A 19048-nucleotide genomic window follows, 5' to 3' on the forward strand; every position below is an offset into this window, starting at 1 on the left:
GAGAGTGCTGGCAGACCGAATGGCGTCGGTGTTAAGAGCAAGTGATCGACGCTTTTAAAAACTCTGACATCGTGAGTCCGGCGCCCAAGACATTCTCCTGGTTTGAAGTCAAAGCATTCGAAGTCAAAAACGAAGCGCGTGGTAGCACAAAATCACCCGTTACTTAACATGTGCTTCTATGCATGTGACGGCCGGCCTCACTAAAGGTTACCACGTGCCAGACAATCCCGGGTGATTCGGCAACCATGTGGGCTTAATCCTACACACTCTAAGCGGGCGTGCTCAAGGGCCCGGAGAGCGGGAGGGGTGGCGTCAGAGGAGGTTGGATTGCCGTGTCCTGCGGAAGCAAGTGACGCTTCTTCCTAGTTTCTTTTCCTGCTCCATGGTGCGTTCAACCGGCACCGCCGTGTTGTGCGGTCAAGCGCACTGCTCGTCTTTCGCCTCCCTCGATACCTTGTAACCCTAAACTTCACGACCCGCGCCTCTGCCATCGATAGCAGGACCGCACGACGGCGAGCCCCACGGCGCCAACGGGCTTCTAAGATCCATAATATTTCTATCGTAATAACACGTTACGATATGAAGCAAGCTGAAGACAAAGCAAGAAGCATACATAGAAGCGGAAAGGAGGCAGATGTTAGTGCTGGAGTGCAGGCACAAAGTGCACTAATAAAACAGTGTAACAGCACTATCACAGTTTTAGAGAGCAGCTCTTAGGCGCCCGTTCCTTTGGCGAAAGTCGCGGTGTTGTCCCTCGTGAACGAGCGAAGGAGCACAGCAAAAATTGAAAGTGAACGGGGAGCGCAGCGCGAGATGAAAGCAGCGAGCGCGAGGAGGAAAGCGGAGGAGGAGATGCTACAGCGAAAGAATGAGGTGGAAAGCGGAGGAGGAGAGTATGGCGAAAGGGTGAGGAGGCAAGCAGAGCGCCCCACGAGACTACGAGATGGCGCCATGGTATTCTAATTTGATCGTATGCGCGACGCGAATAGTGTAGTATGTTCTAGAAGGCGCGTGGACACGAGCGATTGCACTGAAACCTTCGAATGGCCCGCTTGTCCCGCAGATCGGATTTTCGACGATTTTCTACTCTGCTGATGTGACGTGCACAGCTCCTATTGACCTTCTTGCTAAATCTCTTTAGCAGTAGAACGCAATCGTGGTGCCGCTGTTTCATTCCTAGCAAGGTCAAGTTGCAAATATATAACGCAACGTTTCACGCTCACGTACACTTCTGCACACTTGTGTGGGGGGAAGAACTACGCTGACAAATCTGCGCAGAACTATTTTGCTACAGAAGAAAGCGATACGATGCGTTGCAAATGTTTCGTACGCCCATCCTACCAGTGAATTCTTTCTCTTCGGTCAAGTCATAAAGGCCACGCTAATTTGTAAGTAACGCCTACCCCAGTAGCTTTTCTTTTCAAACAAAGATACTAAAATTTTTTTGAACATTGATCCCGGGCTGCAAAAAGAACTAAGAAATCTTCCAACTAGAGGCCACGAGAGGCGGCTGGTACCGCGATGGCGCACATCTCATGGCGAACACTCACTGACTTTCAATGTCCCATATCTTTTGAACAAATATCAAGAGTACGGGAGCGCGTTCAACAAAGTCTCTAAACTACAGTTTCGCGAATATTTGATTTCACAACACTACTGAGCGTTGCTTTCATTGTTTCTGATTGCCATGTTTCTTTCTCGTTTTGCATTACATTTTTAATTGCCATGTGTTTTTATAACTTTTGGTCGTCTTTTATCAATTCCTACTGTGCTCTAAATGTGGGGTCAATATTTAGTTCGTTGCGTCTAGTAACGCGACTCATTTGAATGTTTGTACAGGATATATGGGTATGTTTTAACAACACGGTATGTCATGTATTTTTCTGGAATAGAGTAAGCATGTTTATATATATATATATATATATATATATATATATATATATATATATATATATATATTGTTCTCAGAATAATTGCGGACAGAAGAAAGATGTGGGACATTGATGGTACGGCCCAGGTAGGATGGTTCTCGAGCGCCGATGCAAGACGCAACAGCACAGTACGACGACATCAAGTTTCACAAGGTTTTTTTTTTTTCTTTGAGCTCCCTTTCTCTCGCACAAATAACGACGACGACTATTCAGGGCTATGTTTCCGATAAACCTTTTCCGTTTTTTACTGACAGGGTTGCACAAAGGGCATGTCACAGCAACCGGGACAAATGTGTCGATTCACGCTAATTAATCCGCAGTCGAGATACATAAGCGACACGACGAATTGACGGTAATAAATCGAGCACGTCGATGGCTTTTTTGCGATCAATTTACAAGCAGAGTGGCAAATTGTGTGGCACTGTGACCCAAGTTGGAGGTGAAACAGTCGTTAAGCACTCTGTACGTGCGCCGATCTCTAAGATCGTGTGATGCTTGTCCCACCCGCAGCGGTGATGCAGTTCATCATTAAGACCCCTTAATAGAGAACTACACACAGCTTCGCTGGCAATCCTTCTTCACACACGGAAAAGGCACCGAGTCTTTCTCGACACAAGGATCCCAATGTGAGCTGCGCGTGGAGGTATTGTTCCAAAGATATGTGCGATAATTCTATAGCATACTTTCGTTACGCTGCGGTGTCAGCAAGTGACGCCCTTGGACAGTTCCTAAAGACATTGCACGCCATAAAGAATTGTATGCCGTTTCTATTGCCTGATTGATCAAATTCGCTATTATGGCTGGTTACTCCTTAAAATTTCCCAAGCCCTCATGTGCTGGTTAAAGGAACAGTCAGAAGCGCAAGCCAATTAAAATATACCGAGCAGGAACACCGATACCGCGTACGCGGCACTTACTTCAGTAGTGTGTTGCTATGAAATAATTTTGCATACTTCCCTATAACTGCTACATGCAAGGTATGTTGTTTCGTTTGGCTTTGCTAATGCGCTGCTTCCCACAGGGTTATTCACGGCTGCGGTTCAGTGCTATGACGCAATGACTCTAGCGGCTCTTTTAAGGAATTCCACATGGTATGTTTATTATTCTGATCTGTCAGGACAAGTCATGCAGCACACACATTTTTTCTTACGCAAGATGTTATCTGCAGGACTTCAGTGTATAGATATCTGGCATGTATAGCAAACCATGCAAACTTATGCGTTTTAATGAGGGACGTTCATACCCATATTGAAGTTAAGAGGCTATGTGCTCGCCTCTGAAAACGTCGTATTTTTTTTTTTTGCAATCATTAACTATTTTCGTTTCGAGAGCACCGTCTGTACAAAGTACACAATGAGGTCATGGTCAAGAAGATATTGAACATACCTGCACGTTCAACCGAAAAAAAAAAATTGTTCATGAATTTTGAAAATGAAATACATTATTCGCGAAGCCTTACCGCTTCGCGAATAATTTCGAGCGAAATTAATGGCACAGTACGTACCACCCGACTACATGACGCTTCATGCGTCTTTCTTTTCAAGTTTCTGGTGCCTGTTTGTTGGCAAAAGCATACGAAGCCTTCATGAAATGTGCACAAGAGGGCTGGTAGGACTCAAATTCCAGAGAAATGCATATGCTATACATGCTGTTACGTCCATCATTTTATGATCCATGTGACGCTACCAACATTAGCGAACATGCCCTGGAGGGTCACTGCCAACAGAGCCGAGAATGAATCTTCGTGACCTGAAGGCTACGTTACACAGCCACCAAAGATTTGCGGCCTATCTGCAAGTTATAGTGCCTAAAGGCTTTTGAAATTTTATGCGTAATATACTGCGCAAGTAGAACAATCAAACCAACCGTCAATAGCATGGGCTTTTTGATTGAGTTGAATGTGCAGAAAGAAAGAAATATTTCATCGTGAATCTTTCATGCACATCAAAGAAACATGTCTCGCGTTGCCGTAAGCATTGTAGCGGTTCGTGGCCTCCGAGATTCGCTAGCATACGGCAGCCACAAAAACTGCACTCGTGCCATATAAAGCGATGATATATCGCTAGCTTTATAGAGGGAAAAAATCCAGTTATAAGAAAGAAGAACCGCTGTTTCGCTTGGGTGAAGCATTCAAAGCGATAGTAAGGTTATCTACAGCCTTTGAGATCCTCACACTGTGTTCTAACACTGCGGTCGTACAACTGCAGGTCGTACACAGCAGGTCGTGGAATTGCTTTTACGCAGAATGAATGGAGTCGTGCAGCGTTGTGACCAGGCGTTTCACAATGGCGGTGAGCGCCAAAGGAAATGACTAGATATAAGTAGCTTGACATTTAACAGTCCATTCCACACAGTCCAGTGCATGCATTACAGTGCGTCGTGCACAGTCATCCTCAACGGAAGGGCAAATTTAATTGCGTGCGACACTCGTGCCAACGGCGAAAGACCAACGCTTTAGTGTGGTCAATGCAGAGCCGACATTACGGAGCGTGAGTTTGCGGTCCACAGCGGGAGAAATACACGAGGAAATGTCACGTGACAAACTTGAAGCCCATTCATAGAAAAGAACATAGAGCAGAATTAGGCCTTAGTCGGCTTGATTCAGTTGCGTCTCATTCGGTGGACCTTGGGACAGGCTGTTACGTCTCAACACGACAAAAAGCTATATTAGATCATGACCACGAGGCAACCACTCCCATTCGTCAGCGCCTATCCCGAATTCAACGCAGCGTCGGCACCGACTGTTGAGGGGTCAACAATATCCCCCTTCACCTGCACCTGAAAGCCTGAACTAATGATGAAAAGAGCCAATGGCGAATGCTATCGAAGAACAACCCCGAGCTTGTATTGCAAGGTTCCTATACGGTCACCCATTTCATGCCATCGGAAGTGGAGTGCGACGGAACGATGCGACATAATGGGTGGGATATCGCGACAGATTCGACGATTGTGATTGGCCGGAATACAGTGAACACATTCCCTAGTCGAGTCGCCTAGGGAAACGACCGTTTTAAAAGCGGAGACCTCTCGTGCAATTGGGCTGACGTGTGATTATGTGGATTCAGACGTTTAATATGCTCGAGCATGGAGTAGGCTTCCGTGTCTGGAGCCAGTATGAATAATGTACAATACACAATTCTTCCTTCATTCCTACAACCAGACTTATTTATTGATGGGCTTGGGGAATCCACGCCCGAACGCCACCTTGATCCGTAATAAGGCGCACATGTCAGGCGTGACAAACGCACGCCTAGTTTGATGAAGGTTCAAGTGTGAGACACCGTCTAGTCTTTGTTATGGCAGTCCGGTAACGCACCGAACCACCACACATTACGTAAGCGGGTGTGGTGAATCAATGTGCAAGACAGCGGGACAGAAATAGCAAGAAAATACGCACAGCACATTTACTATTTCCCTGCCGTGGGAAAACTAGGTATTTATTGTAGGTTACTAAATCTTCTTTTTCTGAAGTAACTACTGCACTGAATACTTTAAGTGTTGCCCAAAGAAAGCAAGTAGAACGAATTCACTTTTCACGCATAAATGTTTTATTAACGAGATGTACGTGATAAAAAAGATACCAATTGCCAGAATCAAGATTAGGGGATTAAATTGAACAAAGTTTGTAAAGACACGCTTGTATACACTAAGAAAGAAACGTAACAAAGTTTATCAGATATGAAAAATGTATTACGCTCTAACAGGCACCATCTGCGAAAATATAGAAATTGTAAATAGAAATTTTACTGCACGCACTACAGCTGGGCGTGCTGGGTTGCTGCCGTGGTTGCGCGCATGGCTGGTTTGCGTCGTCGTTGCTTTCAGAGTCGGACGAATAGGCAGCATGCTGAGACTCGCTGCTGTTCGATACATTGATAACATCAGCCGCAGGCGCAGCGGAATCACCGCATCTGCGATTTTCGAAGCGCGCGCACCACTCCAGGAGGCCGCAATTCTTGCTCTCTGCTTTGACGATCACTAAACCTCAAAGCGAGTTCAAAAATCACAGCCTGGTAGAAAAAGCGAACTGCTTAGATAACAAAAATGTATTTCTCTTCATTCACGTCCGATAGTCCAGTGTGTCCATGAAAGGTGTGGGAGATCTTGAAAGCGAGGTTTCAAACTATCATTAGCGAGGTGACTATGTCCAAAGGGCATGGTACGGAAAGAGTTAAGGAGAACAACAGTTGATTCGACCAAACACCAGACCACGCTGAGGCATTCTGAATGGCTTCCAAGGCGAGCGCACCAGCAACTCCAATAACGGTGGTGTTGAACTCAAGTTACTGATGCTTTTAAATATTCTGTCTTCATGGGTAAAGCGCCCAAGACTTTCTCCGGGTTTCAAGGCAACGCATGCGAAGGGAAGAACGACACGCGCAATAGCAGAATACCACCGGTTACTTCCCGCGTGCCTCCATGCCTGTGACAGCACGCACCACTAGAGGTTAACACGCAACAATCTCGAATTGTCCGGCAACCATGCGGGCAGGGGAAGCGTTAGAGGAGGTTCGCTTTCCGACGCTAGCGGAATTACGTGACACTGCATCCCATTTTATTTTTTTCCTGCCTCCATGGTGCTGACAACCGACTCCGTTGTCTCTTGCCGCCAACCATACTGCACGACGCTCGCATCGCTTGAGAACGTCTTACCCTAATCATAACAGCCCGCGCTTGTGCCTAGGACATCGTCACCGCGTGGCGGTGGGGCCGACGGCAACAACGAGCTCCTAGCATCCATATGACTGTTATCGCAATAAAATATCGTGGAACTTAGTGCAGCTGAAGTAGAAGCAAGGACAATACATAAAAAAGCGGACTGCAGGCAAAGGTTTGGGCTGGGAATGCAAGCACCTAAATGCACAATTGAAACAGTGTGACGCCACTGTCAATCGTTTTAGAGCGAATTCTTACACGGCCGTTCTAGTGGTCATCGTCATGGCGTTGTCTCTCGTAACCGAGTGAACGAGCACAGCGAAAGATGAAAGCGTACGCGGAGCGCAGTGGGAGATGAAAGCAGAGAGCGCGAGGAGGACAGCGGAGGAGGAGGGCGCAGTGAAAGCATGAGGCAGAAAGCGGAGAGGGAGAGAGTACGACTAAAGGTCGAGGAGGAAAGAAGAGTGCCGCAGGAGACTACGAGATGGCGCTATGGTATTGTAATCTGATCGTATGCGCGACGCAAATTGTGTAGTACTTTCTGGAATCCAGGCGGGCACCTGCGATTGCACTAGAACCTTCGACTAGCCATGCATGAAAGCTGACGCGCATTACCCACAGATAAGATATAGGATGACCGCGGACTCTTGCCGCCGCTATCGTTGTGTTTGAGTTTTTTATTTCTGCAACGCTTCGCTATGTTTGCAACATGCCACACGAGACAGATTGTCCGCGCCAGCCAATATATCGGGAAATAAAAACACGCGCAGAATGCGCACAAATTTTGCGTTAGGGATTGGATTGGAAAAACTTTAATAAAAGTCCTGCAGGACGCACGTCAGCGCGCAGTGGGCGTCTCCCACGCAGGGACCGACAGGGAATACCTGGCGGCCGCTGCGCGAGCCTGCTGGACGGCCCATTGCTGGTCTTGTAGGAGCGGGCTTCTTAGGGTCTTCTCCCACTTGTCGGAGGTAGAGTCGGGCGGAGCGTTCCTGCACTCCCAGAGCACGTGTGCGAGTGTCGCCGTGACCCCGCACGAGGGGCACGCATCGTCTGGGTAGACGTCCGGGTAGATTATGTGTAAGGTGGCCGGGTTTGGATAGGTATCCGTCTGTAATAAGCGTAGCGTTAGCGCCTGCGGCCTGTTTAGTTTGGGGTGCGGGGGCGGAAAGAGGCGTCGTCCCAAGTAAAAGTGTTTGGTTATTTCATTGTAGGTTATTGGGGCATCCCTGTTCGTCTCCAACTCATCGAGACGTAGTTGCCCGGGGGTGACGGCGCGGTCGGTAAGCGCGCGCGCAGCGTCGTGGGCTGTCTCGTTGAGGTTCGGCGGGGCGCCCGGAATCCGACCCAGGTGGGCGGGAAACCAGATGACGGTGTGGTGTTTGAGGGTGCTTGGATCAGCGCCGCGGAGGATGCGTAATGCCTTGACGGAGACGACTCCTCTCTCGAACGCTTTGATGGCTGGTCTCGAGTCGCTAAATATTGTGGTTCGCTTATCATCGAGCATTGCAAGGGCTATGGCCACTTGCTCCGCCACCTCGGGATCACGTGTGCGTACCGTGGCGGCGTTTAAAGTTCGTTGCGAGGACGAGACCGCTACCGCGGCGAAGGCTCGGTTGCATCGGTAGGCGGCGGCGTCCACGAAAGCGACGTCATCCGCTTTCTTGTTTACTCGTTTGAGGAATGCGGTGGCCCGGGCTTGGCGCCTGCCTCGATTGTGTTCCGGATGGACATTTCGCGGAATGGGCGCGATCGTGATCAGGTCGCGGAGCTCGCGGGGAACCGGCGTAAACTCCGGTGGATCCTGGGAGTATCATATTCATGCGTTAGGGAGTATCATATTCATGCGTGAATCTCCTTGATATTTTTTGTGCTGCAGTTTTTCTGATTTTTTTCGATTTGTCATTCCTTCGAGATGAAATTAATAAAATAGCTACTTCATAATTTGTACTGTACAACAGCCAAACACAACTTTTTACTCATTAGTGATTTTAAGGCGTAGCACTTCTCAGACGGCCTCTCCCGATTATGTCCTATCGCCCATGTTTTGTGTGAGCTTATTCCATCTTACGCCAGCCAGTCCTAATTTCATCACACCACCTAATTCTTTGCCGTCATAAAGCTGCGTTCCCTTCCCTTCCCTTCCCTTTCCAACCATTCTAGGTGTAACTCGAGTGGTCCTACGTCCTATGTATTACATGGACTTCCCAGCTCCATCGCTTCCTCTTACTGTCAAGAACATCAGCTAGGGTTAACTCTCTAATCCACCCCGCTGTCTTCTTGTCTCTTAAGGTTACGTCTGATATCGCTGGATTCCTGGGAGACGCTTTCTTCCTACATTGGACATGAATAGAGAGATAGTACTTTAATTTCTCAGACTTCTATGTTGATATACGTGATGGTAGCCAGTTACCATTCTACGAATGCTACAACGAGTTATGTTTTCCTTGTTACTACTACTGTCGGATGCCACTGGAAAACCAAAAGCGAAATGTTGTTATAGGCAGCTGTGGTTGGTACGGTAGGTGTTATTTTTCACTAGCCAAATGCTAAGGTTTAGTGCTGCTATCACTTTAACGTTGTAACTCATTTATCATCGAAAAACGTTGTTACATTGTAATCTATAGTCACTCTGAAAAGGAACTTTTACGTTTTATTTAACTTCGCGGAATAGAAAAAGATTCAGTACTGATTTAGAGCTGTTAACGCGTCGGCTTAGAAAAAAACAAGTGTTTTATTACCAAGTACAAATTTACCAACCAGTTTAGGCAATAGTGTTTTGCGAATACTGTTCTGTGAATTAAGTGTTCGACATTATTTCTTACGACACAGCTTGGATGGTTTTCGACCATTGGTAAAACACGCAACAAAAATACTACATGAAATTTTTTTCTTTCAGCTTCACTTCCTCTAGTACACATAACAACAATGACCAGTCAAGGCTACGCTTCCGATAATTTTTTTTTATTACCGACAAGTTTGGACAAAGCAGCTCTCACAATCACCGAGACAACCACGGTGATTCGTGCTAATAAATTCGCAGTCGAAAAAGATAGCGACACGATGAATTGACGGTAATAACTGGAGCAGCTCGGAAAGATAATTTTCGATTTTTTTTCAATAATTGGTAAGAACTGTGGGAAATAAAAGAAAACAGTGTACCAGACATTCACCTGTAGGAGAAGGAGAATTGTTAAAACACGGACAGAAGGAAGGATTCCTCCATTCCTCCACCCAATCAGGAGAGTGTGTGTTAGATGGAGAAAGCGAGAAACTGAGAGGGAAAACAACCGAAGGAAAGGAAAAATGTTTTCAAGAATCCGTACTATTCTAGCGACGTGCGATAAATATACCGACAAAAAGAATAAAGAAATACCGTCACGAAGATTTGTGAAATATGGCAAATCTTTTTTTTATTTGTCTAAAAAGACCAGGAAAGGAAAGAAAGTCTAAAGAACAACCCATCAATAAGGGAATATGCTACAGCAATTATGAGAATTGTCTAACAAAGAGTAAGCGTTGTTTGGCTCGGCTGAGACTTCGTTTATGCTTCGTTTTGCTTACTTGATTCTCCTAGCTTCTGCACTTCTACCCATGGACTTTCCGGTGCCAAAGAATGCTTAGGTTTTCGAAGACAATAGTCAAACTTTTCTCGGCGCATCGGGTGTATTCAAAGCAGTCGTACGAATTGAGCCGTAACACCGGGAATGACCGCGTCTCGACGGGGCAGAGAGGTCTAAAGGGAACACCAGCTGCAGCAGCAGCGCGGCAATACGTTGCGTGAAGCGAGAGTCAGTCTTACTCTGCGTTCTCTTTGCGCCTCGGTAAGATCCAATGAAAACGCGCCAAGTCTCTCAATGCGGTCACTGGCGCTCATAACTCCAATAGAACACGCTCCGCAGCGTTCTAATGGACATTGGGCCACCCTAAAATCTCTAGTTGGCTCACACCCTATATATATATATATATATATATATATATATATATATATATATATATATATATATATATATATATATATATATATATATGCGTATGTATGCATATATATGCTGTTATGTCCATCATATGGTGGCGAAGAAGCCGTTATTACGTATTAGCAGTCATCGACGACACGAAACCACTGCCAATGGAGCCACCATTTATATATATATATATATATATATATATATATATATATATATATATATATATATATATATATGCGTATGTATGCATATATATGGTGTTATGTCCATCATATGGTGGCGAAGAAGCCGTTATTACGTATTAGCAGTCATCGACGACACGACACCACTGCCAATGGAGCCACCAAAGCATCTTCGTCACTAAAGGTTACCTTACACCGCCTACAAATATTTCCCTGCCCGTCCGCAGGTTACATTGATTAAAGCCTCTTCAAAATTTATGCGAAGCGCGCTACGCAAGCAGAACTGTAAAGCCTCCTGCGAATAGCTTTGACCTTTTCACCTAAGAATAAAAGAAAGCAAAAATTTTGTCGTGAGCGTTTCATACACATGGCAGAAACCTGTCTTGCGGTGCCGTAAGCATTGTGACGTTTCTTGCCCTTCGGGATCAGCGAACATAGGACACCAGCAGAAGCTACACTTGTGCAACGGCAGCTCGAGTTTCTGGGGTTGAAGGGTGCCGTACAAAGCGAGATATCATCAGCTTTTCAGAGCGAGAAAATAGGAAAAGAATCAAATAAAGAAAGGAAAGGACCGCTGTTTCGCTCGGGTGAAGCATTCAAAGCGATATCAACGTTACACATTGCGCTTCAGATCATCACGCCGCGTTCTAACATGAGGTGAGGGTGACATGGCACAACACGGTAGGTTGTACAACTGCTGTTACGCAAGATGAATTGAGTCGTGCAGCGTTATTACTAGGCATGTAACAATGGTAGTAAGCGCCAAAGGAAATAGCTAGATATAAGTAGCTTGAGATTTACAACCCATTCCACACAGACAAGTGTATTCATTATGGTGTGTCAAGCACACTTATCCTCAACACAAAAGCAAATTACGTGCGACACTCGTGCCAGCGGCGAAGTAGAAACGCTGCAGTGGGAACACTGTAGAGCCGACAGAATGGAGCATGACGGTGCGGTTCATGGCGGAGGGAATACACTAGGAAGGAGCGGCACCTGACACACATGAAGCCGAGACATAGAAAAAAATGTAGAGGAAAAGTAGGCCATAGTCACGTAATAGGGAAGCGGAAGATTCTAGTCGGCTTGCATTGGTTGGGACTGCTGGGGGGGGGGGGGTTCAGAAGAGGTGCATATGCCACGTGTGACAAACGCACACCCAGGTTTGTGAAGGTTCGAGCATGACCAAAGTCGAGTCTTTCTTATGACACTCAGGTAACACACCGAACCATCACACGTTATGTAGGTGCCTGTGGTTATTCGAGGGGCAAGAGGGCGGGAAAAAAGCAAGAAAATAAGCACCGCATTTTTAGGTACACAACAGCTGATTTCACCAAATGCCTGAGCGCCAACCACTACACTAACGGTTGTGCTAAGTGCAAGTTACCGACGCTTTTAAGTATTCTGTTATCACCGGTGAGGCATCCAATATTTCTCCGGGTTTCAAGGCAACGCATTTGAAGCGAAGAACGATTCGTACATTAGGAGAATACCTTTTGTTACTTCCTACGTGCCTGCCTGCCTGTGACGCAGGCGACACTAAAGGTTTACAGGTACCAAACGATCTCGAATGGTCCGGCAACCGCGTGGGGTGAATCCTACACAGCGGTAACGGTACGTGCAGACGGCGAGGAGAGCTGGAGGGGAGGGGCCAGAGGAGGTTGGCTTCCGATGCTAGCGGAATCACTTGCATGGATCCGTCGCCTTTTGCGGCCAAGCACAGTGCACGTTCCTCGGGTCCCTCGAGACAATCTGACCCCAAGCATCACGTCCTGCGCATGCACCTTCAAAAGCCTGACCACACCGCGGTGGGGCTGACGGCGCCAACGGGATTCTAGTATCCACATGATTGCTATCGCCAGAAAACATTATGTGCACGAAATCCGCTGAAGTAGAAGCAAGGAGCTTATAGAAAAAGGGAGAAAAGAAAAAAGCTTGTGTTGGGATGCAAGCACTTCAATGGACAATAAAAACAGTGTAACGTCACTATCAAACCTTCTACATCGCGGCTCTAGGGCGGCTGTTCCTGTGGCGAGCGTCATGGCGTTGTCTCTCGCGACGAGGAGGAAAGGAGGAAATTGGTGGAGGGTGCTAATTTCAAAGCTAAAGATTAAGTGCACGCCTCGGAAAACGTCGTGTTCTTTTTTGGGAAGGGGGGGGGGGGCGGGGGATCACTGAATATTTTGTTTCCCGAGAGCACCTTCTACGGAATTTACGAACTCACGGTCAAGAGGATATTGAACATCCATGCACGTTGAACCAAATGGCAAGGGCTTGAGCGATGTTGAAAATGAAGTGCATTATTTGCGAATCCCTATGGCTTCCGGAGAGCTTAAAAGGCTTTTCAGCAGAATTTAGTGCCATGTTATCGTTTTTTAGGTCTTTAGGCTCTGTTGCCAGGGGCATACAAAGCGTCCAGGCAATTTCCACTCGAAGACTTGGGCTATCTTTAGCGAGAAAAGTATGTGTTATAAGTTTGTCACAGAAAAAGGCAAAAGCGACTTCGGTCGACGCGATAATATCCTTGTATGCGCGTTATTTGGCATCACTAAGATGGTATGACCAGTTGTACTGCCATTGGAGCGAAATACATCATCTTCGTTAACTAAAATTGACGTTACACAGCTCCCAAAGATTCCCCGGCTGTCTACAGGTTATAATGTCCAAAGGCTCTTGAAATTTTATGATGCGCATGCTGCACAAGCAAAACTGTAAAGCCACCCATCAATAGCTTGGGGCTTTTCAATTAAGAAGTACAGAAAGATAGAAATTTTTCGTAATAACTCTTCCATGCACATGGCAGAAACCTGTCCGGCATTGCCGTAAGCATTGTGGCGTTTCGTGGCCTCCGAGATTCGCCAACATATGGAAGGCGCAGAAACTACAGTCCTTCAACTGCAGCTCAATTTTCTGAAGCTTAACAGTTTCATAAAATGGGATATATCGCCAGCTTTGCAGAGGTGAATAAAAAAATCGAGTTAAGAAAATAGAAGAACCGCTGTTTCGCTTGTGTGAATCATTCAAAGCGATAGAAAAGTTATCCACTGCGTTTGAGGTCCTCACGCTGTGTTCTAACACTTGGTGAGGGGAACAACGGTTGACACAGCAGGTCTTACAACTGCTTTTGCGCAGAATGAGTGAAGTCGTGCAGCCTTGTGACCAGGCTCGTCACAACGGTTGTGAGTACCAAAGGAAATAAATTTGGCACACACAATATATTCAAGTTGGCCCACCCCCAAATTTAATTTGGTCCATCCCAAAATTTAGGTTGGCCCAGTCCCAAATTTAATTTGGCATATCCCGCAATTTCAGGTTGGCCCACGTCTAAATTTCAATATGACCCAATACCAAATTTTAGGTAGAGCCATCGCCAAATTTTAGTTGGCGCACCCATACTATAAACTTTGCCATGCATTTTCACAGGAGCCCTATGTATCTCTACGGGTACTCTCTTAATTTGATGTCTTTGTTCGAATTTTTCCGTATCGCCTAAAGGCTACCAGTGATGTACGTTTAATATATAATAAGAGAAAATGCCTGAACTTTGCAAATTACGCATTTTCGTGCAGATATAAGGCAATACAGTTTTTCTCGTTACAGGGCCGAGGAGGACGCCAAAGAATGCTTATGGAATAAAAGCTTAAAATAAAATAACGAGGGTTTCACCAGCGGACGTGACTAACATGGCCGCCGTGCTGCGATTGAGGTGCGTTAAAATTGCGGCACAGTTCCATCTACAGCTTGGTCCACTGCAACGATGAAGTGGTCTCTTGTTGTAAGACGGCATGTACGTCAAACAGGTGAAAGGAACGTGTCAGCAAATCAGTAAAAGAAAAGCATTTAAAGAAAAAAAGAAACATCAATAAGAAAACAAAAGGAATGCATTGTGAAAAACTCTCTGACGTTGCCTGAGAAAGTGTTATGCCGAATTCCTTATGAAGCCCCTTTCTTCTAAGTCGTTAAGATTGGGTTTTTTAAAGGAATTGAAAAAGAAATTTTTTTTCTCTGAATTATCAGGTTATGTTTCTGGGATACCAAATACATCAAAACAATCACAATGTATTAGTGAGAAGTGCTGTGGCAGCCAGAAAAGGTTCAAATGCCAAGGACTGGTGGCGACGCGGCCTTGGAGTGCTGTAATCACTCATGCCCGCAGTGATGTCACCGATTTTTGCGGCGTGTAATCGGGCGTTGCCTAATTTTATATCGCTAAAAGCGGACTGCATTGCCGTTCTCACAAAGCCAAACATTAAACTTACCAAGATTCCAGAAATATTACTGCGCCACAACGACCCAAATAGGAAAAATATGCTATGAATCCGTGACGTCACGGTGACAGATCCGCGCCTAGGCTTTGGCACGAAATTCATGAAATTCAGCCTTGACCTTCATTTGCTTCTTGTGATTATCAGCCTATAAACCGTGAAGTTAAGAGTACCACAGTTTTCAAAGAATACGTTGTCAATATAAAATGAGTGTGTGTTTTTGTTTATACTCCATCTGAGGGCTCAAGCATTTCCCTTTTTGAGTTTCACACAAATTCAGAATATGATAAGCGTTTACGCTTAAAAGTCATGCCTCTATGTATGTACCCATGTGCTACTCCGGGGGCGGCAGCATATGGTATCCACATGTACACCAATACACATGCACAGGGAACACAGGAAATGAACTCTGAATATATCAATGCAGCCAGGCTGCGGAATATTAGAAAAAATATTTAAAAAATCTCGGTTCGAATAGAGAATAGTGTGGCTTAAGAATCCTGAGGTTATTAGTCGGAACCTACGTAAACTCAAGAACGCACTGGCTCTATAGCGTTTTTTGTCGTCATGTTGAAGTATGTACTGAAAAGACAGCTCTAAATAAGCGGCGAGCTTAGTGGTACTGGCGGAGGCGAAAACCAGCTACGACCGAATGCAGTTTTTTAGGGTTCTTTGTCTAATAGAAGTCAGAAATCACAAAAATTAATAATGCATATCTATGTGTTAAAAATCTTATAACGTTTAATTTCTGCCATAATTTCACTACAGGATCAAGAATCAAGGCGAAAGTACGACGAACGCCTTTGCGAATGAATTTATCATTTGATTATATTAGAAAGGCTTGGCTATAGGAAGTCTGATTTCTCCAAGCCAGTGTCGATGCGATACAAATTTAAGGCGATATTTTATATATCCCTCCAACCAAAATATCAGGTGGGGACACATCGCTCCCACCATAATTGTCACTCGAACAATACGCAAACAACTACCGGTTCTCTTCGGAGCTTCTGATCCGTGAATCGTTAGCACTTCTGGGAGAGCAAGTTTGTCAGCCACGTGCTCTAAACACTGCCTTTCTAAAGTGTTTCTCTACCGGAGCTGCCTGTCATCCGTCCATGCTTATTTCGCAACGTCCATCCGAATACATGGTTTAATCAGGTGCGAAGCTTGCATGGCGAATAACTTTGGTTGTTGTCAGCAGTATGATATCCCAAAAGAACAAATATTTTTTTTCACACGTCACACCCAGTGTCGCATGTTCGTTATTCAATGCGCCCTGCTGAGGATTTTAATTGAAAAATATGGTGCCAAACTATTTCGTAAGAGTCTCCCTGGCGACTGCAGTTCTGCACGTAATGGATGACGGAACGACAGGTTTAATGCGCATGCGCGTCCGATTCAGAAAATGGAGCGGCAGAATGCAGACAATCAAATAACGCAAATGAATAGAGCAATGCGTCGGAATAAGAAGTCTGCAAACACGGCGTGAATTGCGGCTGTCCGGGAAGAGTACAATGCATTATTCGACAACAGAAAGCCATCAAAAAGAAGGAGCCGACGAATAATGGGCAAACGCGTTAAGTTTGGTCGCCGGACTATAACTATACTCCCTGTGATTGATGACGCGGGAAAGCACGCGCTAATTGGCCGTGGTAGTGATGAGCGATTGTCTCGATTGGCAGAGCGAAGTGGCAGTTCTCGGCCTTCAAACGGGTGCGAGCCATTTCCTCACACGTCTATGCTCCAGCAGCATGTTCCCGTAAGATAAGAGGGGCACATTAGCCTTCTTGTTTCAGGCCTCCCACGCATGTACGCGAAAGAAACGCACCTTGGGGCCGAAATTAACGTACTGTGTCTGTGCTTTGTTCATGAAATTCAAACAAACGTGACCAGTCTTGTCACTAGAAGCGCTCCAGATGGCGTAATTATCTGTATGCCTAGCCGAGTATAAATAAGCGTGAAACTTTCCCAGCGTATTGCACATTCGTAGCCTCCTACACAGACCGGGACGAACAGCACGTTTCAGTCCGATAAGTTATACCTAATATGGCATAGTGAGCTCTCTCAAACGCGGCCATTCCTGGCCCTTATGGACAAATGTACTGCTGAGCTACACCTCTCTCTCTCTCTGAACACAATGTGTGAGGCTAACTCTATAGTTTACCTATGCTTGCGTCATGCTTGGTGCGACAACGATATCATCTGTGCGCGGTACACATGCACGAACGGGCATTGACCCCTTTTCTCTACGCAACAATTACGCTGCGCGTGGATATGGTACGGTTGCAAAGGTATGAGCGATAATGCTATAGCACATTTCTCGTTGCACCGTGGTTTCAGTAAGCGACAACCTTCCAACGTTTTCAAGGACGTTTGACGCCAAAAACAGAAGATTAGATGTCTTCTGTATTGCCTGATGCATCGATTACGTTATTACACGTGGGTTACTTGTTAAATTTCCCGAACCCTCAAGTGGCGGTTAAAGGAAAGAATCACAAACACAAGTGAATTAAGATATACAGAGCACGGACACCAGTGAAGCGTTCACGGAACTTACTTAACTAGTGGCTGGCTGTGAAATTATTATGCATACCTCCCGATAACTGCTGTATGCAAAATAGGTTGTTTCTGTAAGCTTAGCTAATGCGCTGCTTTCCACATAGTCAATAACTGCTGCTGTTCACTGCTGGGAAGCAATGACTCTAATAGCTCTATTCAGCGTTTACATGTAGTACGTTGTTTCATATTCTCAACTCTTTTACAAGTGAGAGAGTGCAAATATTTTTTTTTTACGCAAGATGTTATCTATAGAACATCCCTGTAATGAAGTGTGGCATCATGCTATCTTATCACATGTTTTCAACGAGGCAAATTGTTTTCTGATTTTCCAAATAAATAGCAGGTGCTCGCCTCCGTAATGTGAGGTTCTTTTTTTTGCAATAATGGAATATTTTGTATCAGCGAGCACCTTCTAATGCACTTACACAACGAACTCACCGGCAACAAGTTTTTGCAAATTTTCTCACTAAAAATTGGGTGATCGCCTCCGAAATCGACGTGTTCTTGTCTTTGGAATCATGGAATATTTTGTTTTAGCTAGCACCTTCTATGGAACGTATACAATGAACTCACGGTCAAGAGCACATGAACATGCGTGCACGTTGAACGAAATGGAGAGGGTTTTAGGGATGTTAAAGAGGAAGTGCTGTATTCAGGAGGCCTAATGGCTTCCGGAGTACTCATGTCTTTTCTGCCTATTTTAGTAGCCTGTTAGCCACCATCCGGGTACATGACGCTTTCAGACATTTTCTTTCATTAAGGCTTCGAGGGCCTCTCACGAGAAGCATGCGAGGGGTTCATGGAATGCCCACAAGAGGGCTGGTGGGACTCTTTGTTATAGATATATGTATATGTTAAATATGCGGTAATGACCATCATTTCGTTATAGATATATGTATATGTTAAATATGCGGTAATGACCATCATTTCGTGTCAGTCTCCGTGCGATCGACCGCCAATGGAGCCAAACATTTTATCTTTTTTACCCAAAGGCTACGTTATTCAGCCACCAAAGATGCCCTGCCTGACAGCAGATTATTATTTTAATAGGTGATTGAAATTTTGTGCGGAACAAGCTGTGCAAGCATAGTTGTGTTACCTCCGGTCAATAGCTTGAGCCTTTTCAACAAAAACAAAAGAAGAAAGAAAGAATATTTCGTGGTGACTCTTTCCTACACATAACACATACCTATTGTGCGTTGCCCTAAGAATTGTGGCGTTTCGTTGACTCCGAGATCCACCAACGTACAGCATTAGCAGAATCTACACTGCAATTGCAGCTGCAGTTTCTGAGGCTGAACGGTGCCATACAAAGAGAGATATCGTCAGCTTTACGCAGCTGAAAGAACGATTACAAGAATCAAGTAAAACAAATAACCGCTGTTTTGCTTGGACGAAGTATTCAAAGCGATAGCAAGATTATGCGTTGCACTTGAGATCCTCACGCTGTGTTTGAATATTAACTGAGGGCGAGATGGCTCGACACA

This window comes from Dermacentor albipictus, chromosome 7 (genome assembly GCF_038994185.2).
Source record: "Dermacentor albipictus isolate Rhodes 1998 colony chromosome 7, USDA_Dalb.pri_finalv2, whole genome shotgun sequence".
Lineage (NCBI taxonomy): Eukaryota > Metazoa > Arthropoda > Arachnida > Ixodida > Ixodidae > Dermacentor > Dermacentor albipictus.